General features: G+C 39.3%; 2 pseudogenes; both read right to left on the reverse strand.

The window, feature by feature from the left end:
* Yipf4-ps1 (Yip1 domain family, member 4, pseudogene 1) overlaps positions 1–1,452 on the reverse strand; it is a 9,971-nt pseudogene extending 8,519 nt beyond the window's left edge.
* Positions 1,453–10,244: 8,792 nt separating this feature from the next.
* On the reverse strand, positions 10,245–11,107 carry Gemin8-ps5 (gem (nuclear organelle) associated protein 8, pseudogene 5; annotated as a pseudogene).
* Positions 11,108–11,849: the final 742 nt, after the last annotated feature.

Genomic DNA, 11,849 nt, shown 5'->3' on the forward strand with positions numbered 1-11,849 from the left:
TACCACTTTGCTGATGTGGAAATGATCTTTTGTAAATATATATGCTTCCCAAGAAATACTAATATATATTCATTTTGAAAGACTATTATATTCAATAAATACTACTAATATCAGAACAAAAAATAATGTTAACCTTTATCTTGATCATTTTATATAGCATGAAACACATTTACTATCAGTTTAGAACATATTAGATCTTTACTAGTTGTTCAGATTAAAATATAAAAAATGTTAATTGTAGACTATATAATGTTTAACTTTAAATGATAGCACACAGAACAGACAATATGCTGGTAAAAGTAAAGTGTTCAATAAATTTCTTAAACATAATATCCACTAACAAAAGTCTAGTTTATTCTTTTGTAGCTTTGAATGGTAAGTATAAATGAAGAAATTTTCCAGTAAATTTCTTACATTTTTCTTGATACTATGTATTTAGTTACACAGTGGGACAACAGGTTCAATGGCCTTTGCATTGTATTTAGCATTATAAGTAAATGAAAGTTTGATTATTAGGAATTTACAAGATCTTTGTATTATTTTCTCATAGATATAAAGTCAAAACTACATATGTATATATACTTACTATTAATAGAGCATATATATTATACTTTAGATATGTAGTATATAAATATGTATACATGGTGTATTAATATGCAAATACTGTCAAGAGAAAACATAACTCTTGACTCAAAGAGAATAAGAGACAGTTTATTCTAGAGACAAATATTAATTACCATGGTCTGGTAACAAAGATTTAGGATATGCATATTTCATATTCCTATGTAGAAACAGTTCCTTAAAGTTTTAATAGAAACAGAGCAAAACATCATAAATCAAGACACTTTCCCAATATATTGGTAGATCAATCATAGAGGTGGGTTACAGCAAAATAGGAAAATCTATTATAGGCCTTAGATACTGTCCAATCTTATGATGCCTCGATTTATGAAGTTGTGGAAGTTATTGACATGCTAAGTTAGTACATTCCTATAGGAAACTAGTGTTCTTTTGTATATTCCAAATGCTTTTCCTAATTAGCACAAAACTGCTATTCCAGAGGAGACAATAAATAGCTATTAATGGGGTTAAAGAGAGCTCAAAATCAATTTGTGTTCTAGGCTTGCAACATCCCAAACTCTCCAAAAACACTAAATTTCCCTCAGTAAATCAGGCTTATAGAACATCCCGTGTGAAGATTTAGCTTCCTTCTAGAAATTTGCATTCAGATTATCTACACTCAAAGACACACAGTTAAGAAAATAACAGAAAACTCTGAGATTATAAAAAATTGAGAAATTTTACTTCCCAAATCCTGGGAAAAAATGGCCGCGGTGCCTACTTAACATTTCACAGCAGATGTGGCCACCTCATCATCCTCAGCCCCTACCTGTTATAGGGTATGGTTGATATACCTGGTCCTTTGTCGCTGATTTCTACAGGTCTAGTCATTTCCACTTACTTCAAGGAACACTAATAATATGTTCTCTTTTGTATATATATATAAAGATGATACTCATAGACATATTTGGAGTGATCCATGGTTGAATGAGGAGTTGCATAAGTTTCTTACCAAATATATGACTTTAAATCAAAATCAGATGTTGTCATTTAAGACAGAGCAAGTAATATCAGATATCTATCCATGTGTTAAAATCTGGAGTTCATTTTACATTCTTTGAAGCTCACATACCCACATATGAAAGAAAAGAAGAAAGGAAGAATTAAAGAATGAGAGAGAGAGAGAGAGAGAGAGAGAGAGAGAGAGAGAGAGAGGTGATTAAAAATTAAGAAGATACACATTAGGTAGAAAAAGGGTCCAAATTGAATATCCCCATCTGGTACTTCACCTTTGAGCTCCAGGAACCTGTCAGAAGAAGGGTAGAAAGAATTAGAGAACCCAGAAGAGTTGAGGTCACTAAAAGAACACAGCTCACAGAATCAACTAAGTAGGGATCATAGGACCTTACAAAGACTGAAGTGGCAACCACAGAACTTGCATGGGTCTGAACCAGGACCTTGGCATACGTTCTATGACTGTTAGCTTGGTATTTTATGGGACTCCTAACAGTGTGAGTGGGGGTATCTCTAACACTATTGCCTGCTCATGGGACCCTTTTCCTCCTATTCATTTGCCTCACTCAGCCTTTATACAAGAGTATGTTCCTATACATACATCTTGCTATTCTATGTTGTGTTGAGAAACCTACTCTTTTTTTGACAGGAAATGGTAGAGGAGTGAATGTAAGAAAGAGGAGAGATGGGAAGGATGGGAACCAGGAGGAATGGAGGGAGGATAAACTTTGGTCTGGATATACTGAAAACAAAACAAGAAAAGTGCATGTCAGGAGCCATCATAGGACAAGCTAATAACTAGTAGATGATCTTCCTGTGATGACAGCCTTAAGTTAAAATCTACAAGGGAACTTTGATAGGCAAGGCCCAGGAGAAAATCATTTTAGGAAAGATTCCTGCCATTAATATGCTTTCCTGTTATTATTAAACATATATAACAATCACTATGTATTTGCCTACTGTTTTAAGCTGATCTCTGCAGATTTACAAAGATGTACTGTCTTGTAATGATGCTGTATAGACAAATAGGTAACTTCTTAATTTTTAATGGTGATCCTAAAAGAATTCCTAAAACCATATCAGTATTTATTAATCCCTTTTATAGTGGGGTGGCTTTTAGATCCTTTTCTGATAGTCATAACTGCCATGAGACCTCTGCCAGTCTCCTATGTGTCACCAGTTAATTGCTTCTGATAGTAAGCAGACTTTCTATAACTCAGAGTATATTTCAAGATGCTGTAAAACCACTAAATGAAAGTCATGAAAGTGAACTAAAAATGTATTACAGGTGCTAGGACAGAGGATAAAATATTGACTAGGTTTATGTATCTAAAATTTCACTAATAACTTAGTTATTGTTTTTAACTCTCAATGAACCTCTGGAGCTATGACAGGTGATAAGTGTTCAGCTAGAAAACTAACTACTTGTAATGGATATGCATGTAAAGATTTTCTGTTGTAAATTTCTATTTCAATTTATGATTTGAATTTTGTGTAAATTGGTGATGAAATTTTTACCATGTGATCATGTATTCTGAAAGATGTAAAAGTGCTAAGGACAAAGAAAAGAGTCAGAACTGAGCTGAAGACAACTTTTTAGAGAGAATACTTTCTCCATTTTCTTAATTGGATATTTTACACTTACATTTCAAATGTTATTCCCTTTCCCAGTTTCCTGTCCATAAGCTCCCTATCCTATCCCCCTGCTCTTCTTCTATAAGGATGTTACCCCTCCCCAACCACACCCCTTCCTGACTCCCCACCCTGACATTCCCCTCCAGCCTAGGCATGAACAAGGGCTTCTTCTTCCATTGGTATCCAACAAGGCCATCCTCTGCTACATATATAGCTGGAGCCATGGGTCTGTCCATGTGTACTCTTTGGGTAGTGGTTTAATCCCTGAGAGCTCTGGTTAGTTGTTTATTGCTGTTCTAAGGGGTTTGCAAGCTCTATCATCTCCTTCAATCCTTTTTCCAAGACAGATCTGAACAGAATTTTTTAGAACAGAACTGAGAATGATTTTTTTTTCTTCTAGTCATGACACAAGAGAACTTTTTAGACAGAACTGAACTCACGAAGAACTTAAGGCATTGAAAGCAAGAGCATTATTGTGACATCAGAGCAGGAGGAAAGAGCAAAATTAGAAAAAGGATTCAGAGTGGAATAACTTGAATGGGGTCCCTGTTGGAGGAATTAGAGAAAAAGGATTGAAAAAGCTGAAGGGGCTTACAACCACATAATACCGACCAACCAGAGCTCCCAGGGACTAAACCACTACATAAAGACTACACATGGACAGACCCATGGCTCCAGCTGCATATGTAGCAGAGGATGGCCTTGTTGGGCATCAATGGGATGAGAAACCCTTGGTCTGCCAAAGTTGCACCCCCTAGTGCAGGGGAATGTCAGGGAGTGGGAAGGGAGATGTTTGGGGAGGGGGAACACCCTCATAGAAGAAGAGGAGGGGATGCGATAGGGGGCTTATGGCTGCAAAACCAGGAAAGGGAATGACATTTGAAATGTAAATAAAAAATGTCCACTAAGAAAAGAAAACTATAAGCAACAAAAATATAAAAAACAATATGCAGAATGTAGAGGGAAAGAGGAAAACAAGAAGCAGTAAAGAGAGAGCAGAAGGCACAGACAGCCTCACATTACCATGGGACAGAAGAGGTCTTTTATAACAAGGCAGGCCTAGACTTATTAAAAGGGGAAAAAACTTGTTTCTCACAAACTTGGGTTTAACTCACTTGCAGAAGCTTTTTTTTCTCTATGCAATAAAATTTGGACCTCATTTTTCATCCAGAATATGTGATGTGTGAATTCTTTCTGCACAGTTGCTTGGTCTTTTGATCTAAATGCAGAGGTAAGTATGGATGTGTGTGTGTGTGTGTGTGTGTGTGTGTGTGTGTGTGTGTGTGTGTGTGTGTAGGTATGTAATTCTGGGAATGTGTGTGAGCTGGACCAACTGGTTTAATTAGAAACATATAAGTGAGCATTCATGAATCTGTATTTGAAATTATGTGAGTTTATGTTTATTTGTTTATGTAAATCAATTTTCTATCCATAGAGACAGATTTGGTCTTCAGTACCAGAGAATCATATTTCTAAACACATCTGCAAAAAGAGTTCATTCCTGAAAACAATAGGAAATTGAATTAACATAAACGAGATAGAAGTTATTTGTGTGTGTTTTCTGTGAATTTGGCCCATTCTGAAATGACTTATGATAGGGTTGGGTAACAGAAGAGTACCTTGGTAGATCAGGGCAAGGAAATATTACAAAGTCACATCATGCAACAAACCTCAGAGATTTATTGTGAAGGGATATACAAAGGCCACCTTTGAGGGGGAATGAAGAGAAAGAGAACAGGTGGAATGTCATGGCTATATAAAGAGATATAACACATTTGCATAGGAAGAAAAAATGACTACTGGTGACAGTAGAAATGTCTTTCCTTTGGTAGCTGGTAATAATGTGGCTGCCAGCATTGAATTACTGAATGTAGGCTTGGGAGTGGGGCACCTGGTTCTGAAATATGGATGGCTCTTGATTTTCCAGCATTTATCTTCCTATTTATTATAAAAGTTGCTGAAATAGGATGGCATGACTAATGATGATGGAATGGGGACACTGCATTCGTGCTGTCTGGGGATGCTGACATCTTTGAGGAACTATTGATCTTTGCCTTCAGGACATATTTGGTAGTGATAAGTCTCAGGTTCTGTGACTAGGGCTTAGAAGTTCTGTAACAATAATTGATTAATTGATCGCAAATGTATTTTTGAATTTGTAGAAAAATGTGAAGGATGGGAGTTGGAAGGGCACTATTCATTTGAGATTCTCAAGTGCCCAGGAGCTAGAGACATTCCTTATATTTTTGGAGATCTTTTTGAAGTTGTTAGATTTTGTTTTTTACTAGACTTGATTGGTTGATCGATTGATATGGAAGCAGCATTTTTTTTTGGAAGAAGAGGAAAAAAACACTTTTTTCAGATGTAAGAAGATGTAGTTTCCTTCCGTTTTAAAGAACTGCTGCTTCCTAATTGTCAATTTGTCCTTGAAATGTATGTTTGGCCCACCCATTGGAGGTCCTGGATGAACTGAAAGAAAACTGATGATACAAAGTCAGGAAAATGGTCAAAACTGCTATCTGAAGGGGCTGATTTTAACTACCATTTTTATTATGTTAGGCAGCTATTTAGTCCACAATCAGAACTGATAGAGGCTGTTCCTCATGGATCACCCCTAACTTGGGGAAAAACATACTATCACAGACACCTGGCCAACTAGCCAATAGATGATGGTAGACTTGAATACAACAAAGAAGGCATTGTGGATGGTCGGGCAATACAGCTGAGTTGGACTGTCAAGAGTTGAGAGTTTTGTTGCAGCCTAAGAAATTTAATGGCCCTACGAAATGTTTCTTGAGTGCCTTAAAGCAGTATCCCATGTGAGAGAGGGTGACATGAACAGATAAAGACTGATAAGAATAACATCAGACTCAAGGCACTTGGTGAAAGGTGAGAAAAGACTTTTTGAAAAGGTTATGGGGGAGGCTATAAGCAGCAATTGTGAGGTAGTCCCAGCAGTGAAATACACTCAGCTATCCAAAAAGCTGCCAGGTTGGGTGACATTAAGAAGCTGGTAGGCCTCTGTTCAAATTCTTGACATTCTGTATATCATTCCGATTTCCAAACATATCTGATCCTACCAATATTTTCCCATCACTCTCCTCTCATCCCAAGTTCTGCCCACCATCTACCTCTCTAGAATAGTTTGTACCCCCTTCTAAGAAGGACTGAAGCATACACAATTTGGTATTTCTTCTTCTTGAACTTCATGTGGTCTGTGAATTGTATCATGGGTATTCCAAGCTTTTGGGCTAGTATATGTTTATCAGTGAGTGCATACCATGTGTGTTCATTTGTGACTGGGTTACCTCAATAAGGATAATATTTTATAGTTCCATGCATTTGCCTACGAATTTAATGAAGTCATTGTTTTTGTTTTTGTTCTTCTTTTAATTGGATAGCTTTTTACTTGCATTTCAAAGTTATTCCCATTCCCGGTTTCCTATGTAAAAGCCCCTACATATCTCCCTCCCCTCCCCATTCACCTCCCCCCTTCCTGGCCCCACCCTGACATTCCGCTACACTAGGGTCCGACCTTGGCAGGACCAAGGGCTTCTCCTTCCATTGGTGCCCAACAAGGCCATCCTCTGCTACATATACAGCTAGAGCCATGGGTCAGTCCATGTATTGTCTTTGGGTAGTGTTTTCCTCCCTGGGAGCTCATTGTTGTTTTAATGGGGTTGTAAGCAACTTCTTCGCTTTCAATGCTAATTCCTCCCATGGGGGTCTCATTCTAAGTTCTATGGTTTGTTGCTAGCATTCACCATTTTATTTGGCATGCTCTGGCTGTGTCTCTCAGGAGACAGCTATATCCAGATCCTGTCAGCATGCACTTCTTAGCTTCACTAATTTTGTCTAGTTTTGTGGGATATCATATATGGGGTAGGCTATGAATGCGATTCCTTCATTCTGTGCTCCAAACTTTTCCTCCATAACTGCTTATATGAATATTTTTGTTCCCTCTGTTAAGGAGTGAAGCATCTGAACTTTGGTCATCCTTCTTCTTGAGCTTCATGGGGTCTGTGGATTGTATCTTGGGTAATTCAAATTTTTGGGCTAATATCCACTTATCAGTGAGTTCATACGATGTATGTTATTCTGTGATTGGGTTACCTCACTCATGATGATATATTCTAGTTCAATCAATTTGCCTATGAATTTCATAAAGTCATTGTTTTTCATAGCTGAGTAGTACTCCAAACTGTAAACTTAACACTTTTTTTAAAAATTCATTCCTCTGTTGAAGAGCATCTGGGTTCTTTCCAGCTTCTAGCTATTATAAATAAGGCTGCTATGAACCGAGTGGAACATGTTTCTTTGTTATATGTTGGAGCAACTTGTGGGTGTATGCTAGGTTCTCAAGTAGTGGAATGTCCAATTTTCTGAGGAATCTCCAGACTGACTTCCAGAGTGGTCGTACCAGTTTGCAATCCCACCAACAATGGAGGAGTGTTCCTCTCTCCCCACATCCTAGCCAGCATCTTTTTGAACCTGAGTTTTTTATCTTAGCCATTCTGACTGGTGTGAGATGGAATCTCAGGGTTGTTTTGATTTGCATTTCCCTTATGACTATGGATGCTGAGCATTTCTTTTAGGTACTTCTGAGCCATTTGATAATCCTCAGCTGAGAATTCTTGGTTTAGCTCTTACCCCATTTTTAATAGGGTTATTTGGCTCTCTGGAGTCTTACTTCTTGAGTTCTTTGTATATTTTGGATATTAGCCCTCTATCAGATGTAGAATTGGTAAGGATCTTTTCCCAATCTGTTGTTTGCCATTTTGTCTTAATGACTGTATCCTTTGCCTTATGGTAGCTTTGCTGTTTTATGTGGTCCCATTTGTAGATTCTTGATCTTAGCTCATAAGCCATTGATATACTGTTCAGGAAATTTTCCCCAGTGCCCATGTCTTCGAGATTCTTCCCCACTTTTTCTTCTATTAGTTTGAGTGTATCTGGTTTGATATGGATGTCCTTGATCCACATGTACATAAGCTTTGTACAGGGCAACAAGAATGGGTTAATTTGCACTCTTCACCTCTTTGCCAGCACCTGCTGTCATCTCAGTTTTTGATCTTGGCCCTTCTTACTGTTTGAGAATCTCTGGGTCCTTTTGATTTGCATTTTCCTGATTACTAAGGATGTTAATCATTTCTTTAGGTGCTTCTTGGCCATTTGATATTTCTCAGTTGAGAATTCTTTGTTTAGTTCTGTACCCCATTTTAATAGGACTCTTTGGTTCTCTGGCATCTACCTTCTTGAATTCTTTGTACATATTGGATATTACTCCTCTATTGAATTTAGGATTGGTAAAGATATTTTCTCAATCTCCTGGTTGCTGTTTGTTCCATGCTCCAAGATTGACCGATTTCTCAAGCCCCATATGTAGCAGAGAATGGCCTCGTAGGGCATCAATGGAGGAGAGGCCCTTGGTCCTGTTAAGCCTTAATGCCCTAGTGTACGGGAGCACCCTTATAGACTCAGGGGGAGAAGAGATGGGATAGTGGGTTTCTAGAGGGGAAACTGGGAAAGGGGATAAAATTTGAAATGTAAATATATAAAATATACAATAAAAACAAAACACAAAAACCAAACAAACAAAAAAAGAAGCTGGTGCACCAAGGTCAGAGTTTGGAGCAAGAAATAAAATGTCCGGTTTGTATTATTTAGGAGAGGGGATAGATGCTAAAGAGGTTTTTACTTTGGAAGAATCTTGAATTACCTACTCGACCTCTCCTATCTTCAAGGGTTAAGTAATAGGAATATATGTTCTCTGTATTTTAATGTGCTCATCACATGTTAGAGAAAAGTTAGAGTGCACCGGTAACACCCATTTCCAGTTTGTTAACTTGACTTTACACACATGATATAGAGGTGTAGGAAGTATTTTACCAATAGAGGGGGGATTTGGAGTGTGGATGCGCGTATGGTACATAGTATTAGGAAGTTCAATATGGGTACCCTCCATATCTATCTGATTACTTTTTACAATATCATCCTGTCTTGTCATGCAGGATGCAGATGAATATGTCATTAAGTGAAGAGCAGTTGATGAGAATTTAATTTATCTTCTGCAAGTCTGCTAAGGAATAATTTCAATTCCCTATTTGGAGTGATTTTTCTAAATCAAGGTTTGTTGAAATTCAAGTCGCCATATGTATTTCGTACCATGAACAAAAGACAGGAGGAAAAGGACAAATAGTCTATGTGTAATCCAGTAGAGGAAGACACAGCTGCCAGGATAAAGCCTTGTTTTTCTGAAACATGAGAAAAAGGGAGTTATCTGTATGTTCTCTGAAATTTAAGAGACTAAGGTCCTGTTGGGTGTGACATATATGAAGGGAAGTTATCTTGAGGTAGACGATTAAAGGGGCTTGAGGTAGGATAGCTGAATTCAATGAAGGAGATTCTCAAGCTGAGCAGCTGGTTGTGGGGTTTAAAACATGACAAGGCCCTGCTATTTCGGGTAATGGGGTTAGGAAAATTGGTCTGAAGGGCAGAGAAGAACTTACTCTTGAATCTCCAATGATCACTGGGAACAGACTGACTCTTGTAGGTATATTGCCAGGGTAGATAGTGATCAGTAAATTTCAGTAGGGAGGGGGGACAGAAATGACTGAAGAATGTGGTTAGTAGGTGATCAGGAAGAGGCAAGGGTTTGGGTGAATGGTCAGGGTTGACAAACAGTCAAACATACATGAACTCAAAACAATGGAAAGAGGACACACAGGGAGAGCCTTTATCCCGAAAAGGACCAGAAGTAGGATATTTACCCAATCAAGGTGAAGTTAGAGGTTGACAAGGGTTTTTGTTTGTTTATTTGTTTGAGTCATTAGTTTGTTCTGTCTTTCTTAAGGGTTGGGAATAACATGAGATATGTAAATGCTCAAGGATGTTGCAAAATTTGGATAGGATTTGGGAAATCAGGGAGGTAAATTCAGTCAATGTCCAATTTGGGTGAGGTGGACATTCCGAAGTGGAATATGATCTCCCACAGGAGGTTGGAGCCTGTGAATGCTTTTGGAGGTGGAGGGGTAATGCCTCCAACCAATCCTGAGGTGTTCACCCAGAACAGGAGGTACCAAACACATTTTACTATGGGTATATGGGTAAAGTCACATTGCCAGCTGATTTTGGGGAGATAGTCTCTGACTCGGTGGGAAGGGAAAGGGAACTCAGAACTTCAAGGGAATGACAGGCCAGTACTTCGGCTGCTTTCTGTCACAATGCTTGTCAAAGCTCATCTGCACAGCAGCCTCCATGGCCAGGATCTTGGGAGTACTGTTCCCATATAAGCGCTTCATCTCTGCTTGGCGCCGCTCCCAGGGCTTCTCAGATGGGGGCTCCATTGACCTGTGGTGGTTAAAGTACAGGCCATGATCCACATTCACATAGTCATTCAGACGCTCCTTGTCCAGCTGCTGCTGTTGCTGTCATTCTTCTCTGTGCTTCTCAGTCTGTAGGAAGTACTGGCAGAGCTCCTCAGTGATTTCCATATTACTCAGGTCACGCTCCACTTCACGATCTGAATCCAACTCCAGCTCTTCCTCTTCACACAGTGCTTGGGGATCTCTTGTGGATGCCTGATCTTGTGGATCTCTATGGCTGTTATGCAGAGGCTGCTTGGAGCTTTTAAGATGGGAAACACTGCAGGGAGACTAATGCCACTCCATGTGCTGGCCTTGAGAGTTCCAAGGATGTTCAACCTCATAAGCAAAGGAGTTCCAGGGAAGAACTCCATGAGGGAAGAACCATGGGGAAGTGAAATAGGAATCCCTGAACTTTCTGTAGCCATTCTGGTGCTTTGCATCCAGAGCATTGCATGATAATAATGTTGCCAGAACCTTGCGTATACTGGATGAGACTACCAAGATGTAGGAGCCCTCCATTTTGATGCCATTGCTCTTATCTCTGATTGCAAAAGTCCAAATAGGAACTCCTGGGCACAGAGCTTGCAGATCTCGGTTAGTGGGCAACAACTGCCCTAGTTCTCCTAGTGGGGAGGAAAAAGGGGCAGAGTGGGGAGGTGGATATTTTATATATTTACATTTCAAATGTTATCCCCTTTCCTGCCCCCCCTCTCCCATTCCCTCTCTTCCTGCTTCCATGAGGATGCTTCCCCTCCAACCTACTCACTCCCACCTCAACACCCTGGCATTCCCCAATACTGTGGAAATGAGCCTTCACAGGACCAAGGGCTTCTCCTCCTATTGATACCAAACAATGTCATCCTCTGCTACATACAGGGCCAGACCCATGGGTCCCTCCATGTGTACTTTTTGTTTGGTGCTTTAGTTTCTGGGAGCTCTGGGGGATCTGGTTGGTTGATATTGTTGTTCTTCTTATGGAGTTACACACCCCTTCAGCTCCTTCAGTCTTTTCTCTAACTCCTCCATTGGGGTCTCCATGCTCATTCCAAAGGTCTGTTGCAAGCATCCTCATCTGTTTCAGTAAGGCTCTGGCAGAGCTTCTCAGGAAACATCCAAATCAAGCTCCTGTCAGCAAGCACTTTTTTGGCATCAACAATAAGAGGCACTGATAGCCCTTAAGAAATGAAAATTTTCAGGAGTGGAATGCAGGTGGGCCTTAATGAAGTAAGACAAGACCTGGTGTAGATAGGACAAATTGGTTGAGTGTTGTGG

Source organism: Rattus norvegicus, chromosome X (genome assembly GCF_036323735.1).
Source record: "Rattus norvegicus strain BN/NHsdMcwi chromosome X, GRCr8, whole genome shotgun sequence".
NCBI classification, from domain to species: Eukaryota; Metazoa; Chordata; class Mammalia; order Rodentia; family Muridae; genus Rattus; species Rattus norvegicus.